At 44.9% G+C, this 21,188-nt stretch overlaps 1 pseudogene; it reads left to right on the top strand.

The window, feature by feature from the left end:
* Positions 1–2,249: 2,249 nt before the first annotated feature.
* LOC121542220 lies at positions 2,250–20,051 on the top strand (annotated as a pseudogene).
* Positions 20,052–21,188: the final 1,137 nt, after the last annotated feature.

Here is a 21,188-nt window from a genome sequence, read left to right on the forward strand (position 1 = left end):
ATCCGCCTCCGAGGCGGAATGCCCACCCGGCCCCTACCCTCTTGTGTTTGTGTGGCGCGGTCGCAGTCCGATTTTTTTACTGCCAAAATTAATCAGCAACCTCTCCCCTCTGTTTTTCCTGTCTCGTCCCAGAATATCAAGACCTTGCTCCAGAGGTAAGAGCGTGGTGGGTCGTGGGCCATTTTAGATTTCACCATGTCATTCCATAATGGGGTTTTCCTGTTTCTGATATGTATTGTCTGAAGCTTGTGTTGTTTTTGGCAGGCCGTCGTCGAAGTTTGAGAAGCCTACTCTCACGGCTCCCAGTCTGTGTGAGAGACAGTTCTCAGGGCCCCTGCAGTACTGAGTGTGGAAATCACTGAAAGGAAGCATCTACCCAGGTACTGTAATTTAAAGCACTTTTAATAGAGTGAATGTCAATTACAGCGCAGGTGTGATGAGTGATTTTTGAAAGAGTCAGGCGCAGGAGGGTAAATCACAGAATAACAGGATTTATTTCACGCAGAAATGCATCAAAACACTCCAGTGCGCAAAACAGGCACACTGGAAATAACAAGGCACACGGGGAATATCCCGGCGATACAAAATAGACGGAGCTTCTCAACCCTCCACAATAAACAATCACACACAAAGACATGGGGGCAGAGGGAACACTTATACAGGTACTGATGAGGGGATATGAACCAGGTGTGTGTAATAAACAAGACAAAACAAATGGAATGATGAGATGAGGAGAGGCAGTGGCTAGAAGGCCAGTGACGACGAGGAGAGGAGGCAGCTTCGGAAGAATTCGTGACAGTACCCCCGCCCCTTGATGCGCAGCTCCAGCAGCGCGCAGACACCGGCCTCGGGGACGGCCAGGAGGACGCGGAGCCGGGCGAGCCAGATGGCGCCGGTGGAAATCCCGCAATAGGGAGGGATCGAGGATATCCCTCACCGGAACCCGGCACCACTCCTCCAGACTGTACCCCTCCCACTCCACGAGGTACTGAAGGCCCCCCACCTGATGCCTCGAATCCAGGATGGAACGGATGGAGTACGCCTGGGCCCCCTCGATGTCCAGAGGGGGCGGAGGAACCTCCCGCACCTCAGACTCCTGGAGCGGACCAGCCACCACCGGCCTGAGGAGAGACACATGAAACGAGGGGTTAATACGGTAATCTGGAGGGAGTAATAACCTATAAGTAACCTCGTTTATCCTCCTCAGGACTTTGAACGGCCCCACAAACCACGGGCTCAGCTTCCGGCAGGGCAGGCGGAGTGGCAGATTCCGGGTCAAGAGCCAGACCCGATCACCCGGTACCAAAACCGGGGCCTCACTGTGGTTGCGGTCAGCGTTGGCCTTCTGGCGATGCACGGCGCGCTGGAGGTGGACGTGAGCAGCGTTCCACGTCTCCTCCGCGCGCCGAAACCAGTCATCCACCGCAGGATCTGGCTCTGATGCCACGGTGCCAAAACCGGCTGAAAATCTAAAACACATTGAAATGGTGATAGGTTAGTGGAGGAGTGGCGGAGAGAGTTCTGGGCATATTCTGTCCATGGCAAGAACACCGACCACACCCCCGGCCGGTCCTGGCAGTAGGACCGCAGGAACCTACCCACATCCCAATTCACCTGTTCCACCTGCCCATTACTCTCGGGGTGAAACCCAGAGGTCAGGCTGACCGAGACCCCCAGATGTTCCATGAACGCATTCCAGACCCTGGATGTAAACTGGGGACCCTGGTCAGACATTATGTCCTCTGGCACCCCATAGTGCCGGAAGATGTGAGTAAACAGGGCTACGCAGTCTGCAGGGCCGGGGGGAGACCGGGCAGAGGAAGGAGGTGGTAGGCTTTTGAAAAGCGGTCCACAACGACCAGGATGGTGGTGTTACCCTGAGAGAGGGGAAGATCAGTGAGAAAGTCAATACACAGGTGGGACCATGGCCTTGTGGAACTGGTAAGGGTTGTAACTTACCTGCTGGGAGGTGCCTAGGTTCCTTACTCTGGGCGCACACCGAGCAGGAGGAGACACACACCCTCATGTCCTTAGCCAAGGTAGGCCACCAGTACTTTCCGGTCAGGCAGCGCACTGTACGGCCGATACCTGGGTGACCAGAGGAGGGGGACTTGTGTGCCCAATAGATCAAACGGTCACAGACAAGAGACGGCACATACTGCAGCCCAGCTGGGCACTGAGGTGGAGATGGCTCTGTGCGTAAAGCCCGCTCTATGTCCACGCCCATCGCCCACACTACCGGCGCCATAATGCAGGAGGCCCGGGAGTACAGGGGTGTTGGATATGGGCCTCTCCTCTGTGTCGTACAGCCGTGACAATGCATCTGCCTTCACGTTCTTCGTACCTGGGATGTAAGATAGTGTAAAATCAAACTGGGTGAAGAATAGGGCCCACCTGGTCTGGCGAGGGTTCAGCCTCCTCGCTGCCCGGATGTACTCCAGGTTACGGTGGTCCATCCAGACGAGGAAAGGGTGTTTCGCCCCCTTGAGCCAGTGCCTCCACATTGTCAGGGCTCGGACAACAGCCAACAGCTCCCGATCACCAACGTCGTAGTTCTGCTCTGTCGGGCTGAGCTTCTTGGAGAAGAAGGCACAGGGGCGGAGCTTGGGTGGCGTGCCCGAGCGTTGAGACAGGACAGCGCCTATCCCGACCTTGGACGCATCCACCTCTACGAACAGTAGTGATGGCTCGGGCTGGGCCAGTACCGGGGCTGAGGTGAACAGAGCCCTCAAATTGCAGAAGGCCCTGTCAGCCTCAACAGACCAGCAGAGCTGGGATGTCCCACCCTTCAACAGAGAGGTGATGGGAGCTGTGACCTTGCCAAAGCCCCGGATAAACCTCCGATAGTAGTTGGCAAAGCCAATAAAGCATTGCACCTCCTTTACCGTGGTTGGAGTCTGCCAATTACGCACGGCTGCCGGGCAGAGAGCTCTGAACAAGTGTGCGTGTTCGATACCTGGGATGACGCGAGAGTGCTCTGCCTGCCGCCTCCAGACCCAAAAGAACACTGATGACAGCGTTCAGTGAAATGTCCTCTTGTGCCACCAGAGTGACACCGGCGCTGTCATCCTACGCTCTCCCGGATCGCCGCACCACCCAGCTCCATCCTCTCGTGACCCGGATTGGGGGGGGGGGGAGTAAAACAGGCAGGCCTCTTCCAGGACGTCCTCTAGAAGCCAGCAGGTTGTCCAACCGGATGGCCATGTCCACCAGTTGATTAAAGGACAATGTGGTGTCAAGGCAGGCTAGCTCCCTTCGGACGTCCTCTCGCAGATGGCACCAGAAGTGGTCGATGAGGGCCCGTTCGTTTCACCCGGACCCAGCCGCTAGAGTACGAAACTCCAGGGCAAATTCCTGCGCGGTCCTCGTCCCCTGCCTCAGGTGGACCAACCGCTCGCCCACGTCTCTACCCTCGGGCGGGTGATCGAAGACGGCCCGGAAAAGGCGAGCGAACGCCCCGTAGTTGTCCAACGCGGCTCCTCCTTCACTCCAGACCACATTGGCCCACTCCAGAGCTTTCCCCGAGAGGCAGGAGACGAGGGCGGACACCTTTTACAGCTCCGATGGAGCCGGGCTGATGGTCGAGAGGTATAGATCCAGTTGCAGGAGGAATCCCTGTCAGCGGGCAGCTGTCTCGTCAAAATCCCTAGGTCAGGATATATGAATCCCTCTGGGTGCTGGGGTGTGGGTGGCCGGATCTGGTCGCTCAGCTGGTCCCGACAGATCGGGTCCTCTCCTCTCCAGGTGTTGGACGACCTGGAGAACCCAATCCATCGCTTCTCCCAAGCTGGTTAGCATCGTAGAATGCTCCCGGACCCACGCCACGACTCCAGGCATGTGCTCCTCTCCTGCTGACTCTATGTCTGGGTGTGTGATTCTGTGATGAGTGATTTTTTAAGGAGTCAGGCGCAGGAGGGTAAATCACAGAATAACAGGATTTATTCCAGAACACAGAGTTACGCAGAAATGTGTCAAAACCCTCCAGTGCGCAAAACAGGCGCACTGGAAATAACAAGGCACTCGAGGAATATCCCGGCGTTACAAAATACACTAAGCTCCACCAAGCTTCTCTACCCTCCACAATAAACAATCACACACAAAGACAAGGGGGCAGAGGGAACACTTATATAGGTACTGATGAGGGGATATGTCTGTAGTGTCCAAACTAACCCCCACAACCCCCATGGGACTCATCTGAAGTTGATACCGCCTATGTGCCAACATTATTTTCTTTAGTGTCCGAACAGTTGCAAGTACTAACTTATCCAAGAACTCGGGCAGTCTACAAGCCCCCTCAACCCCCAGGGCCAAATTTGTTTTTTAAACTACAAAATATTGTCAAACCAGTTCTGAGTTTTTGTTAACCATGCCCTACAAATCTCTCAAAATGTTGCAATTAGCACAAATTAGCAAACTTGCTAATGTTGCTAGCTATTTAGATAGCTACAACTTGTATTGAATTGTTAGCTAACTTAGCTAGCTAGTTAACTAGCTGTATTTACGAAAGTATAGTCTTTTTTGTGTGTGGTCTTTAAATATAGTTGAAAGACTTCACAGATGAGCATCACATCATATCACATTTGCACAGAGAGAGAGGTGGTGGGTGGCCATGCCACAATGTGTGTGTGTGTGTGTGTGTGTGTGTGTGTCCTTGTGCGTATGTGTGTGTTTTGTTTGTTTCTGTATACCAGAATCTTCTAAATAAGAGCAGCTGTGATATTCTGCTAAATGGCATATTATTATTATTATTATTATATTCATTGTCTCAAAACATGTTTTCATATTCCAAAATATGTCTTCAGTACTTCCAATGGCCAGCAGAGTGCAGCAGAGAGAAACATTGTGGTCCATTTCTGGGAGAATTTTTTTATTTTTTTATTTTATTTCACCTTTATTTAACCAGGTAAACCAGTTGAGAACAAGTTCTCATTTACAACTGCGACCTGGCCAAGATAAAGCAAAGCAGTGCGATAAAAACAACAACACAGAGTTACATATGGGGTAAAACAAAACAAAGTCAAAAATACAACAGAAATACATATATATACAGTGTGTGCAAATGTAGCAAGTTATGGAGGTAAGGCAATAAATAGGCTATAGTGCAAAATAATTACAATTAGTATTAACACTGGAATGATAGATGTGCAAGAGATGATGTGCAAATAGAGATACTGGGGTACAAATGAGCAAAATAAATAACAATATAGGGATGAGGTAGTTAGGGCGGGCTAATTTCAGATGGGCTGTGTACAGGTGCAGTGATCGGTAAGGTGCTCTGACAACTGATGCTTAAAGTTAGTGAGGGAGATAATCTCAATTGTTTACTCCTCGCGTCCTCTCTCATCTCTCCTTGCCTCCTTCTCAAAACCCATTGGATAAGAAACCCGGAGGTCCCTCATCCTCTGACCTTCTCCTCCAATGGGTTTTGAGAAGGAGGCGAGGAGAGACGACGCGAGGAGTATGCAACTGAGATTCTCCCTTAGTCCCAATGTATCTCCTTCCTCCCAAAGTGTGCACTTGTTCACTTCCCTTCACTGATTTGAAAGGAAATTACTGGTATACGAAATAGCCCATGCCTCCACCAATCCAATGCTTTTAGATTTGTAGGAAGTAGTGAATGAGTGCTAGGAGAAATTAACCTTTCTCTTTCCATTACTCTATTACAACACACACACACACACACACACACACACACACACACACAGACACACAGACACACACAGGCACAGGAACAAGCACACACACGAGACACACACACACAGGCATAGACACACACATACACATGCACACACACGCACACACACACACACACACACACACACACACACACACACACACACACACACACACACACACACACACACACACACACACACACACACACACACTCTGTGGTAAGGCTACAGTATGTGTGTGGTTAAATAATACCCGTAGAGCCCACCTACTGTATACTGCAGGGGTATTAAGATACAATTTGAGAAGGTCCAGTAACACAAATATCCTAAGTGGGAAAGGTCCTGATAGAATAGATATTGTCATTTATCGGTGCTCTATTTCAGCATAGTATCAAACTTACCATTGTCCATATTATTATTTGGGATACATGGTTTTATATCAAATGTTTTCAGGACTACTATTAAATGCATTAAATGAGACCAATCAGGTACATTTGAATGAATTACAAACAACTTCTTTATTTTGACTGTGAACATGTGCATTGAACAGGCTCTGCTATAGTAGTAAGTAGGCTATTACTATTTGCCATGCTGCTTCAAAGAAATGTAAGAAATTAGTACAACAAAAAGTATTTAAAAAATGAATGGTTTCTCTTTTTACAAAAATATAATCAAGTGCACATTTGTGACAACATTGCTGAAGAACACAAGTGGTTGCATAGTAATCTGTATGCAAAAAAAGTCACTGAGCCAATGTACATGGGCCTTGCATTTCTCTTAATTGAATAAATAATAATTATAAATTAAAGTGCACATTTTATGGAGAACAAAGGAGAGTCCAATAGAAAAGAAAATCTTAGTGCACAGACTGTGTTCCATGCATGCACAAGTCACGCTGGGCCTTGCATCACAGACTGTGTTCCATACATGCACAAGTCACGCTGGGCCTTGCATCAATGACTAATGAGAGAAATGACAGTTTTTTTCTCCTGACAATAATTGGAACTTTGGCAACTAAGACACTGGTGCAGGTGTTCATTGATGAGCCTGTTGTGGTATTTGGTTTTAATAATGTTCATTGTAGAGAAGGCTGACTCACAGCAGTATGTGGAAGCAAAAATGGTCAGGGTGTGTAGTGCCATGTTGTTTAGAACAGGGAAACCAGCTGCAGGCACTATCTTTCCCCAGAAACTGACAGGGTCACAATCACCAACCTGCTCTTTCAAAGCCACATTTTCTTGCAGTTCAATCAACTCAATTTGTAGTGATGCAACATTTACCTATCTGAAGGTCTGTTTTACTTCCTCTGAAAACTCTGTGACATTTGTGACCAAGAAGGGGTTCTGTATGAACAGCAGCAGTTCTCTTCCAAGAGCAAAGTAATGAAAGCGAGCCTTGAAGTTATCCATCAGCTTCTGTATGAAATCACCATGGTGGGGCACATCTTTCTCTCCCTGGGTTTGCTCCAAAGGTTTTGGGAAGTGGACAAGTTCTCCCTGGAAATCAGTCTTGAAAATCTCAATTTCCCTCTGGAAAGTCCAGACTGCTGTTATCAAATCACACACTGTGTTGTTCCTGCAGCTTAACATTGAGCTCATTAAGATGTGATGTGATGTCTGCCAACAATGCAGCTGTTTGCATTTTTTTCTCATCTTCCAAAAACTCTGTAAACTGAGTTGCCTTTTCACTCTTTTGCTCAGATAGGAAAGATTTGATCTCCTCCCGAATGGCCCTAAAGCGCTCCAAAACCCTACCTTTGCTGAGCCATCTGACAATGTTGTGCAGTTGTAAGTCATCATAGCTGGCATTAACCTCAGTCAGAAAGCCTCTTAGCAGACGATGCTGTAGGGATGATGATGTTCTCAAAAGGTTTAGCAGTTTCATCAATGTTGTCATGACCTCAGCATACACTTCTCCCAGACTGGCACAAAGGACAGATTGGTGGATGATGCAGTGGTAAGATGTCAGGTCAGGGTGTCCTCTTACAAACGTGCAACCAGTCCCCTCCCTCTTCCTATCATGAATGGAGCTCCATCTGTGGTGATGGAGACCACCAACTTCAGATCTATTCCACTTTTTGTCAGCATCCCTTTGATGGCCTCATGAATGTCCTCTCCTCATGTGTGTGCTTCAAGAGTTAAACCCAACAGGTCCTCACAGAATTCCATTTTTGTTTTGTCACAAAATCTCACAAATACCGGAAGCTGTGCATTATCGGTGGCATCTGTTGATTCATCTACAGCTAAATAAATGCATGGTGCATTCTGAATGGCCTCATCAAGTTGTGAAGTCACATCTTCAGCTAATATTTCAGTTCTTCTCATTGCTGTGGAATCTGACAGTGGGATCTGTTTGATCTTTTCCTTCAGCTCATCTTTTTGTTTACCATCAAGCAAGGTCTCAGCAACTTCACTTATGCATTTTTTAACCATCTCTGCGTCAGTAAATGGCTTTTTGCGTTTTCCCAAAACCCAAGCTATTCTCAGTGAGCACTCCATTGCACGTTCTTGGGCTGTCAGAGAATGCACAAGAACTTTGGTGGAACTCGCATATTGGGCTTTGAGCTGATTTATTTTTCTCGTTCTCACCTCTGTGTTCTGGGGATACGTTTGCTCGAAATGACTGTGTTTTGTGTCATAGTGGCGCTTCATAACACCGTCTTTCACTGTTGAAGATATTTGGATATATTTATGCGATTGGATGAGGCGCGGCTCTCTTCATGAGACTAATTTGTATAAATGCACGCGATTGGATAGGACGCGGCCACAGGCTGGTGTTTCTTCACCACTGCCAGAGACAGAGAGGCTGCACTGCACTTGAGAAACGGTTCCCGGTCGGTCATGTTTGAAAGCTGTCTGAAATTAATTTACTGACTTCGATATCGTTTGGTGCTGTTCGGCCCGTATTGACCCTTAGCTGGTCTGCCATTTGAGTATGACTGGTATGTTGTTTAAACTTGAGTCAGTCAGGGATGTCTTTTGACTGTTAAATGGTACAGGCCATTCATTGATTGATCCCCAGCTATCAGCCACAGCGAGCGACTCACCCCAGGGGAACTCCCACATTTACGCAGCAGACAATAAAGCTAATGTGTACTTTACGACATTATCAGCCACAACAATGTCTTCCTCAATTACAGGGTGATACAACCAAGAAACATCGAAGCAATCCAGTATCAAAAACGTTATTTTAGGTCACATATCACAGTCACTTACATATTTAATAAGGAGTTAATCAATGCTACTGTTCAGATGCTACTGTTTACTGCCCACTGGGCACAGGCGTCAGTTTAACATCTAGTTTTGATTTACATTTGGTTGAGTTGTCAACTAACGTGAATTCAACGTAAAATCAACAAAAAAATGTCACGTCATTGGATTTAGGTTAAATGTTGGGTAAAAAAGACGAAATGCTCTTATGTTGATGACTTTTTGCAAATCCAATTAATTTTCCACGTTGATTCACATAGATGTTTGTGGTTGAAATTACGTGGATTCAACCCGTTTTTTCCCAGTGGGTGAGCACTTGGAATTTCCTTGCTTGGTCAATCGATAGAAAGGCCTATGTCTATTTTTGTCATGGATAAACAAAACAATATCTGTATGATCTATGGAGTGACTACTATAAGACTGATGTCTGTGAGATGGACATTTCAGATGTTTCATTGTTGATGTCCACTGTTTGCATCTTTGGGATTACCTGTTCTCCCATGGTTTACTTTGCCTCCTGGAAGATAGGTCAATAACCATGCTTTATTTATATGAGGTTAGAGGAGCAGTGACACAGGAAGCTTTTACTGGGGTTCAGATCAATAAAACTGTTTTAGTAGACAGCTTGTCCACATCCACTACATTTTCATCATCCTCTGTAGCTCAATTGGTAGAGCATGGCGCTTGTAACGCCAGGGTAGTGGGTTCGAAACCTGTGACACTGAAGAAAGCTGTGGTGGCACTGAAAAAGGTTGTTCCAGGTTCCAAAACCACAACAAACACCCTAAAAGAACGGGATGCAGAATGCTTGTTCTGTAACGAGCTCTTCTCTGTTACCGGTGGGGACTGGATACGATGCAAGCAGTGTAGCAAGGCAAAATGCCCCTTTCCTAAAAAATACATTTTATTAAATAACTACAAATCTGTTAACTGTAGCCATTTTTTCGCTTTATAGTTTGTTACCCATCATCCACCTACAATTCTGTTTTTTCAAACATTGTTTTTTTGGGACAGTAATTAGATATTGATCTTAGGGGAGCGTCTTACCACCTGTTACCCTAAGTCCAAGTATGAGCGTATGTGCCAGTTGGAATTTCTAGCACAAAAATGCTGAAGTAGCTGTTTTCAAAGTACACACATACACATGTGACATGACTTGAGTGGTCCCGTTACCAGGGTAACCTCCTGCCCTTAAAGGGGCAGCTGGACATTTTGTCTCATCTGATATTTTGGTTAAAATACTCAGGTCACAAAAAATGAAATGAAATTGAGCAATATACCACATTACTTCTTACTAATACATTTCTTGTTTTAGAAACATTACAAAGCATGGTCAACAGTTTTTGTATGTAACTATGTAGAAAAATTATTTTGGCTGATAAAAGCTCTGAGTGGCTGGTAGATTTTTTCATCTACTTGCCACATCGGTTGATGGAACAAAAAGTTAATGTTATGCCCTGGCTGAGTTTAGGCAGGCAGCCCAATTCTGATCTTTTTTTTCACTAATTGGTCTTTTGACCAATCAGATCTGATGTGATTGGTCAAAAGACCAATTAGTGGAAAAAATATCAGAATTGGGCTGCCTGTCTAAACGCTGCCCAAGTGGTTTACTAGGAGCCTAAGTATTTGCTGTAGTCTGGCAATCATACACAAATACAGTGTAACTGTGAAATTAGAATTATGCTTCACCGTCATTGGCTAACCATTGACAGGCTGTTGGTTAGCATGCTAGTGGGTGGCTGTAGCTCAGCGGTGCTCTGTTCTGTTCTACTGTCTGTTCTGTTCTACTGTCCAGTTATGTCATCCTGCTGTTGGGAGACCTCCAGACTTCTGACTCTAGGCTGTGACTATAAAAACACACAAGTTTATACCTAACCCTGAGGATATGTCTTATTTACCCAGCAAACATGACTCCATTGGTCCCATGTGTGTATTCAGTGGGCAAGGTGGACACAGGAGAACCCACACCAGCCCGACACGGGCTAGCCATCACCAGACCAACAAAGGCTAGCCCACACCAAGCCCACACCAGACCAACACGTGCTGGCCTACACCGGTCCAACAGATACTAGCCCACCCCAAGCATAGACTAGCCCACATCGCGGACACACCAGCCCAACACAGGCTTGCCTTCACCAGCCCAACACAGGCTTGCCATCACCAGCTCAACAGGCTAGCCCACAACAAGCATGACAATGTTGACTTCATGTGTCTTCTCGTCCTCCCCACTCTCCCTCTGAAATCTCTGTTTCCATGCCATTTCTCTCAATCCACACCATCCCAAATATTCCATTCTCATTCCCTGGCCCACTTATTTTCTGTAAGTTCCCCATCACTCTCTTTGGTTTAGTTATATTTGTTGAAAGTAGTTTCTGTGTGGGCCTCAGGCCAGTGGAGCCTCTTGACTTTCATTGCATAGTAAAATAATGGCCCCTCTGTTCTGTTCTCATCTACCCTTGATCTTGAGTGCTGTAGAGTGAAGTACATGCACTTACGGTGACCAGATGCCACTCACTCATTAGACCTTTGCTGATAAAAGTCTAATGGTGCATACCCCAAGGTAAAGGTCCACAGGTGGATTCCCCAAGGTCAATTAAATTAACTTATTTCAAAATTGAATGAAGATTTAATTCACCATATATTGGGGGATAAATCCCATCTATTGTCTCACATTGACTTACCAAGTCAAACTAACCAGGTCTGTCAGTATAAATATTTGACCAAGGGTCCCACCAAGTGAGCCCCTCAGCAGTCGTAATATTACTTCTGAGCTCGTGACACACAGTAGTTTTCTTTAGCTATCATGACTGCCTAGGAACTAATGTGCTGTAGTTCCATAACACTGATACCACACTAATATTGTCCTTCATGGGGCTCAGGCTCACCAGCTAACATAGCACATGCTGGTAAATGTACACAAATCGACTGTGTTGATTTTTGGCCAATTCTTATAGGATGTCTACCAGGTAAATTAATAATGTAATGTCCTGTAAGAGGATCCCAGGCCTATATTTCACCCATTCCCTTTGTTCTGGGGCACACAAGCAGCGTGGGGAAATTAAAAAGGTTGGTTCTATTTAGGGGTGCATCTAAACAGTCTAACCACTTTAGTCAACAACTCCCTGTTATCTCTGTCCCATCACTGACAGTCCCCAGAACCCTACTCATGTGGCATGAAGACAATGCTGTAGGTTGGAATCACCAGGGAGACCAAGTCTCCATGGAAACGGACAAGAGTTTACTCCACAGAGGAATCTATATTGACTTGAAAGTTTCACTTTCAGAACGCAGAACGCATGCGAGACATTTACAGTGTTGGACTCCTCATTTCAAATGCTAATCATTTCAAATGCTTGTCAGGATATGATAGTTTACTAAGTGCAGAGAACCATAAGGCCATTCAGATAATGGATTTCGACATCACTTTTCCACTGTCGTTGGTGTAAATCATTGTCTATATTGCAGGTTATCCATTATCTCTCTCGTTCTCATGGTCTCTCACAAACACACTATCTCCCCCATCTCAATTCCCCTCTCTCTCTCCCCCCTCTCCATCTATCTTTCTCTCTCTCGCTCTATTTATCTTAAGAACTAGTTGCTCCTAACACTACAGACATGTCTTTTGTCAAAGCCTACTGTAAATGTCAATGTTTGATTACATTCTGCGAGGTGGTAATGCAATGTCTAGACTATGGTGGACTGTTATTGTCAAATGAAAGTTTAAGTTTCTACTGCATTTTTGGCCTTTCCACTGAATTAGATTGTTGTTGATACTACTGTAGTCAAACTGATACACAAACTCATATGGAGGATATAATGCAAGAAAGAAACAGAATGGCACCATTTCAAGAAAATGTAATGAATGGATTTGACCCTTCATGTTACATAATGAGAAGTGTGAAGCCATTTAGCTTACACATTTACTGTGCATCGATATACTTTGTGTTCAGCATGTTGGTGTGTGTCTCTGTGAGTGGGTGTGCATCTCTGTGAGTGGGTGTGCATGTGTTTGGTTTTACTATCCTTGTGGGGACCAGAAGTCCTCCTCCTTGTGGGGACCAGAAGTCCTCACAAGGATAGTAAAACAAGGAACATTGGACAAGCAGGGACATTTCCTCAGAAGGAAAACTGATATTTTAGGCTTAGAGGTTAGGTTTAGGATTGCAATTAGGGTTAGAATTAAGGATAGGGATTAGGTTTAGGGTTTGGGTTTAGTGTTTTCCATTAGCACCCGCTGTAGGCTTATCAGCTGGTTACACACTCATTTTCAGCGTGCTACATTTAACGATGAGTCGAAATCCAATAGCCTAATTATTGTTTTCTGACACATTCATTTATTTTATTTTGTGTGTTTCAGATAGCCAGGCATGCGGAGTCCTGGTGCCAAGTAGGCTATTTACTGTGCGTTTATTGACAACTGAACAGCAAATGTTGACCAGAGCCCACCGCTACTTTGAAAACAGTGCCGCTGTTACCAAAACATTTGGAGTTGTTGAGATTTTTTAAAAATATTGGTTCTACAGACAGATTAGTCTTCTCTTTTCAGCTGTAGGCATTTGCTTTGAAAACCGTATGTTTTTTTCCGCGATTGTATTTTGAAATCTGCAAAAGGCAAACCTACAGCCGCAACCAACCATAAAAATAAAATCCATAGATCGCACAATCCATAGATCGCAGTTACCATTCAAGTCAGGACTGGCATCCATTACCAGTGTACCCATGAATTTAACAGTCAGATTGCCAGGGTAAGAGGTTACAAGACCCTTCTATGGATTAAATATGTCTATGGCCATAACGCAACAAGCTGTAGCCTATATTTGGCTGCCCGAACAGCAGCCTTCCCAACTGTAAGCATACCGGTAACTGACTAAATGAAGGAAAAGCTTGCGTAAATTAGGGATACAAAGTACAGTACGAGTCAAAGGTTTGGACACACCTACTCATTCCATGGTTTTTCTTTATTTTTACTATTTTCTACATTGTAGAATAATAGTGAAGACATCAAAACTATGAAGTAACACATAAGGAATCATGTAGTAACCAAAAAAGTGTTAAACAAATAAAAATATATTTTAGATTTTAAATTCTTCAAAGTAGCCACCCTTTGCCTTGATGACAGCTTTGCACACTCTTGGCATTCTCTCAACCAGCTTCATGAAGTAGTCACCTGGAATGCATTTCAATTAACAGGTGTGCCTTGTTAAAAGTTCATTTGTGGAATTTCTTTCCTTCTTAATACATTTGAGCCAATCAGTTGTGTTGTGACAAGGTAGGGGTGGTATAAAGAAGATAGCCCTATTTGGTAAAATACCAAGTCCATATTAAGGCAAGAACAGCTCAAACAAGTAAAGAGAAACGACAGTCCATCATTACTTTAAGACATGAAGGTCGGTCAATCCTGAACATTTCAAGAACTTTTAAAGTTTCTTCAAGTGCAGTCGCAAAAATCATCAAGTGCTACGATGAAACTGGCTCTCATGAGGACCACCACAGGAAAGGAAGACCCAGAGTTACCTCTGCTGCAGAGGATAAGTTCATTAGAGTTAACAGCCTCAGAAAATGCAGCCCAAATAAATGCTTCACAGAGTTCAAGTCACAGACACATCTCAACAGCAACTGTTCAGCGGAGACAGCGTGAATCAGGCCTTCATGGTCAAATTGCTGCAAAGAAACCACTACTAAAGGACACCAATAAAAAGAGACTTGCTTGAGCCAAGAAACACGAGCAATGGACATTAGACCGGTGGAAATCTGTCCTTTGGTCTGATGAGTCCAAATTTGAGATTTTTGGTTCCAACCGCCGTGTCTTTGTGAGAGGCAGAGTAGGTGAACGGATGATCTCTGCATGTGTAGTTCCCACCGTGAAGCATGGAGGAGGAGGTGTGATGGTGCTTTGCTGGTGAGACTGTCTGTGATTTATTTAGAATTCAAGGCACACTTAACAAGCATGCCTACCACAGCATTCTGCAGCGATACGCCATCCCATCTGGTTTGGGCTTAGTGGGACTGTTACGAACCCCGTGGCTTTAAAAGTCTAGGGTGGATGGAAAAGAGACCCGTAACATAACTCATGCAAATTAGAATATTGACAAAGACCACTGAGAACAAAATACGTCGACAACCAAATGCTACCGTCAAACACTAAATGTTTATTATAAACACACGGTAAACGGTTTGGGGAAAAGGGGCTGAGCTGGACCCAAGGAATGAAACAATAAAGTAAAACCCCTAAACTGATCTTGCCTGCCTCAAGAACTGCTAAGCTTACTGCTAACCGTACAAAAATACAGTGGGTGGTCCGCTCAGGTCTAACTAGTGTGTTTAGACAAAGTTTTCCTATGGGTAGTGTATGCCCAAGGGCGACTTGCTAAATCCCCCATTTCCCAGGCACAAACAAACAACATAGGTACCATGTGGACTAAACAGCAAACGTGTGAGTACACAAAAACAAGACACCACAGTATACATACTCACAAAGAAAAAACTAGTCTCTGGTCAGAAAACACAACTGACTGGCTTTTTATAGCCAGGGGATGTGTGATGTCATATGGTAATGAATAACCAGAAACAGGTGGTGCAATACGGAGGAGTGTCCACTGATTGGTCCACCTCAGCAATCAGCAGACGAACGGATGTCGGACAGGTGGGACACACCAACGACCACCAATCAGGAAAACAAGGGACACCTGTGATTAGGGCAGAAGGAGAGGAAAAACAAATACATATACAGGATACCTGTATCCGTAAGAGGGACTATCATTCGTTTTTCAACAGGACAATGAAATCACTTCCAGGCTGTGTAAGGGCTATTTGACCAAGAAGGAGAGTGATGGAGTACTGCATCAGATGACCTGGCCTCCACAATCACCCGACCTCAACCCAGTTTGGGGTGAGTTGGACGGCAGAGTGAAGGAAAAGCAGCCAACAAGTGCTCAGCATATGAGAGAACTCCTTCAAGACTGTTGGAAAAGCATTCCAGGTGAAACTGGTTTAGAGAATGCCAAGATTGTGAAAGCTGTGATCATGGCAAAGGGTGGCTACTTTGAAGAATCTCAAATTTAAAATATATTTTGATTTGTTTAACACTTTACTGGTTACTACATGATTCCATATGTGTTATTTCATAGTTTTGATGTCTTCACTGTTATTCTACAATGTAGAAAATAGTAAAAATAAAGAAAAACCCTGGAATGAGTAGGTGTGTCCAAACCTTTGACTGATACTGTATATATTTTTTATTTGATTTTTTTGCCTGTTTTGCGTGTTATTTTGGCCTTAATACGTGTCACATATCAGTTTGCAAACAATGTAAAAAAAAAAATCATTGAGTTAATACATTTATTTTGCTTTCTGGAGTAAGGCAGCTCCAAAATACAGGTGTTTCAGCCTAGCTCAGTGCTTTCTGTGGTGGTGGGGCAGCCAGTGGACAATACGGAGCGTAGGGGTTCAAGCCCCTTGGGTATAGCCACAGAGTTACATTAGAAGTGCCCATCCAAGAAGGCTCAAGGTCATTGGCCACAGATAAAATTACGTCAAATCACGTTATATCTACCGTATCTTTGATTGGACTGATCATGTCAACATCATACTTAAAATCTTAGCTAGCAAGCTAGACAAGCAGTCATCATCATGAATCACGCAGACAGTCTACTAGCAAATCCTTGTCATATGAAGAGAAATTATAGATAAAACGTATCGGTGCTCATCGACAATTGGACATAAACATTACACAACGAGTTGTAAATGGCAAATTCAACAATGAGTGGTTTGGAAGGAATCAGTGGCTAACTGCAAGTGTTGCAAAGCAATCACTAGCCTGCTATTCAGTTGAGTGGGTGTGTGGTCCAAGTCTGGGTTTAAGGGTCTATTTTCCAAGCTTAAAAGGATAAAAATTCAACACCATGGGCATTGGCCATGCTGTCAATCCAGCATGACTTCTGCCGCGTTATGTCGGCCCTAACAGTTTGTGGGCACTGTTTGTCAACGTTATAGTGAAATTAATGTATTGTTTAGTGTTTTGTTGTGTAGTGGCTTTGCAGGCATGCATCTCAAAAAATGTCAGCCCTTATCTTCAGACTATGGTAAATTCCTGATCTTGTGAGCACAGTCCCTGATGTTTGCCCTGTGCTGGGCTGGCTGGCTTCCTGCTGTGGACTTTGTCTGTTCCTGCCTCGTGCTTCTCTGTAATCTGATTGGAGCTCTGACAGCACAGTGTAATCGCATCAACTGCCAGCTCGCAGTCAGTCACCCCTATGCCATTGTCATCCATCCTTAATGAGTGTATTGGATCAACCAGCACTGTGCAAGCCAGGTTTCGTCTGTCTGTAATGGGAACACTAGCTACATTACCTGGTTTTGGGAGGTGCAGAGGGAGGTCAGATAGTGGGAACAACAGAACTCACTGTCACTGGTTGTGAAACAAGAGACTGTCTCCATTTAGCCAATTAGATAATAATCCCATAAGAACATGGACATTTTCAGCAGTCTGGACATTTTCAGTACCTTGGTCAAGTCCAAGCTAATGTTAGAGCCCAAATGTGATGTTGAGGAGATGTTTCAAATATGATGTGGCCTCCAAAGACGTAGCATTTTAATGTTGAATTATTTTCAAATGCACATTTTGAGCAAATTCTCAAAAGGCCTGCAGATAGACTTCAGCTAAGCTTCAAGCTAATGTTTACTTAAGGAATGTTCTGGTTACCTTCCAGAATAAACAACACCACAATGTGCCAGTAGCATGCACATTCATTAACATTTCTCCTTCACATGATGTGCAATGGTGTTACTATCATGAAATAAAACAAATATGAATTAAAGTGGACAACCTTTGATGATATTTCAACCATATGAGACACCAAAGGGCCATTTTTTTTTTTTCTAGTCTAAGAGATACACTACATGACCAAAAGTATGTGGACACCTGCTCGTCGAACATCTCATTCCAAAATCATGGGCATTAGTATGGAGTTGGGCCCCCCTTTGCTGCTATAACAGCCTCCACTCTTCTGGGAAGACTTTCCACTAGATGTTGGAATATTGCTGCGGGGACTTGCTTCCATTCAGTCACAAGAGCATTAGTGAGGTTGGGCACTGGCTTGCAGTCGGCGTTTCAATTCATCCCAAAGGTGTTTGATAGGGTTGAGCTCAGGGCTCTGGTGCAGGCCAGTCAAGTTCTTCCACACTGATCTTGACAAACCATTTCTGTATGGACCTCGCTTTGTGCACGGGGGCATTGTTATGCTGAAACAGGAAAGGGCCTTCCCCAAACTGTTGCCACAAAGTTGGAAGCACAGAATCATCTAGAATGTAATTGTATGCTGTAGCGTTAAGATTTCCCTTCACTGGAACTAAGGGCATAGCCCTAACCATGAAAAACAGCCCCAGACCATTATTCCTCCTCCACCAAACTTTACAGTTGGCACTATGCATTCGGGCAGGTAGCATTCTCCTGCCATCCGCCAAACCCAGATTTGTACGTCGGCCTGCCAGATGGTAAAGCGTGATTCATCACTCCAGAGAACACGTTTCCACTGCTCCAGAGTCTAATGGCGGCGAGCTTTACACCTCTCCAGCCGATGCTTGGCATTGCGCATGGTGATCTTAGGCTTGTGTGCGGCTGCTCGGGCATGGAAACCCATTTCATGAAGCTCCCGACTAACAGTTATTGTGCTGACATTGCTTCCAGAGGCAGTTTGGAACTTGGTAGTGAGTGTTGCAACCGAGGAAATATGATTTTTACGGGCTACGCGCTTCAGCACTCGGCGGTGACGTTCTGTGAGCTTGTGTGGCCTACCACTTCGCGGCTGAGCCGTTGTTGTGCCTAGACATTTCCACTTCACAATAACAGCACTTACAGTTGACCAGGGCAGCTCTAGCAGGGCAGATATGTGAAGAACTGACTTGTTGGAAAGGTGGAATCCTATGACGGTGCCACGTTGTTTTCATATTTTGTGCTTTTGGTCTCTTTGATATTATTGCGTAATGAGATCATTTTCTTATGGGTCAATACAAAAGCCTGCTTTTTCATCCAACACAGCCTCTACCTCATACTACTTAACATCAGCATACTAATGCACTATTGATTTGTGTTGAAATATCATCTCCACAGAGCCCATTATAGCATAGTCTAATGGCCATTGTTTTGTTTTTTTGTTCACCAGGGGAGCATCACAGAGGACATCTTCTGCGGAACAGTGAAAACAGAGATGGCTAAAAAACATCTTCCACTCCATCGGCAATACAGCCCTCGTGCTGACCATCGGCGGGAACGTGCTGGTGTGTTTGGCCATGGGGCTCAGCCGCCGCCTGCGCCGCATTTCTAACTGCTTTTTTGTGTCGCTAGCCATGACGAATCTGTTACTGGGTCTTCTGGTGCTGCCCCTCTCTGCCACCCTGGAGTTGCAGAGTGGACACTGGCCCCTTAGGGGCACCCTGTATAACATCTACATCTTTCTGGATGTGATGCTCTGTACAGCCTCCATCCTGACCCTGCTGGCCATCAGTGTGGACCGTTACCTGGCCACCTCAGACCCGCTCTGCTACCCCTGCAGGGTCACGCCTCCCCGGGTAGGCCTGGACATCACCACCATCTGGGTCACTTCCCTGGCCGTGTCCTTCCTCCCCATCCACCTGGGCTGGAACAAGGCTGACTTCAGGGTGCAGAACCTGGACTGGGGAATTTGGGACGAGGTAGAGGGACGCACCTACCGCATTGAGTGGCACAACAACTACGTGCTCCTAGATGCCTTTGATACCTTCTACCTCCCACTACTGGTCATGTGCGAGATGTACCACTGAATCTTTCGGATAGCATGTGAACAGGTTAGTGTTTTATTTATTATCTTTATTTGTTGTGCAGTAGTACCATTACCAGTGGTAGAAGTGATAATAGTAATTATGGCCGGAGCATCAATAGTAGTACTGGAAGAATTAGTAGTAGCTATTACAGTTACATCCATTTATTAATGTAATCCGCTCAGTCGTCCATCTGCTGACCTGATTCTCTAACCTGTTGTTGTGGAAATTCTTACACAGGGACACACGAAGTCTATCTTAAATTAATCATAGTTTATTTGTCAGCGTGCCGGAGAGGCGTTCGGATTGGTCTGCCATATAGCACGCTTCTGTGTATTTGAGCTGGTCAGTATGTGTAGGTAATCCTGTCTAACACGGCTTTAAAAAAATTTTTATTGTGTAGTGGAGCTGCATAAGTGTTGCTCTTCACTTTCTGGAGGATCGAGTTTTGAAATCAGTGGAATTAGAGTATGATAGCTAAAGAGATGGAGAAAACACCTGTCCCCGGACTACATCTTCGAACTAAAGGCAACCATGGCATCCGTGACAGGGAGACGCGTCTATCATGCATGATGTATACGGGTAAGATAGTCTAGCTAGCTACATTTTCAGATAATACACATTTCTAATTTTGATAGAAAGTGGTTTCATTTCAAGATAAAGTGTACTGTTAGCTAGCTAGCTAACGTTAGCTGGCTGGCTCGCTAGCTAACATTACATGTATGATCTTATTATTCGTATCTTAGAGCCATTTGCTTGCTAACATTGAATCTGGTTGGTTAGCTACCTGCAGATTCATGCAGGGTAGTAACGTCATGAGTTGGGATTATGGTTCATTGTTTACCTAGCTAGCTACATGTCTTAACAAAAGACTCCACTATGCAAGTAACCATTTCGGGTGCGTTCGTAAATTGCTTGGATCAACCCTACTCATCTGCCAGAGCATCAAGTGTGCGCTCTGAACGCTCCGAGAGCGAAATGAGATGGGTCGGGCTAAAGCTTAAGAGGGTGTGAACGATGCTGAATGGGTGTAGACAAAGAAGAGCTCTACAGTAGGTACCAAAACATTCAAAGGCCATTTTCTCAAAGTATAATTACTTTACCATTGTTCCCTTAAATGCAGTGTATGATATACCATTTTGTAGCTCTGTGTCTCTGCTTTTATCCAATGTAAAAAACACAATTTCAGATTTTGCTACATAAGACCGAATCAAGGCGGTCGGTCACATATAGAAACATCTCCACTGGATGAAAGTGAAGGAGAGACAGTGCAGTTGTGCAATAGCTAGTACAGTATGTTTGACTGCTATAACATGTCTGATACGTTATCTATTACCTGCTTATAAAGCAAAGAAAGGTAAAGGGAACAAACTAAAACCAAGAAGATAAGGAGATCATAACTTGAGTCAAGTGTTTCTTTAACCGTCTGAATAGCTCAGTGTCCAGGCTGATCATTTCCCCAGCTAACTGATAGAGATGTACAGTAGGCAGTTAAAGGTTTCTAGAGGGT

The sequence above is a fragment of the Coregonus clupeaformis genome, chromosome 27 (genome assembly GCF_020615455.1).
Source record: "Coregonus clupeaformis isolate EN_2021a chromosome 27, ASM2061545v1, whole genome shotgun sequence".
Lineage (NCBI taxonomy): Eukaryota > Metazoa > Chordata > Actinopteri > Salmoniformes > Salmonidae > Coregonus > Coregonus clupeaformis.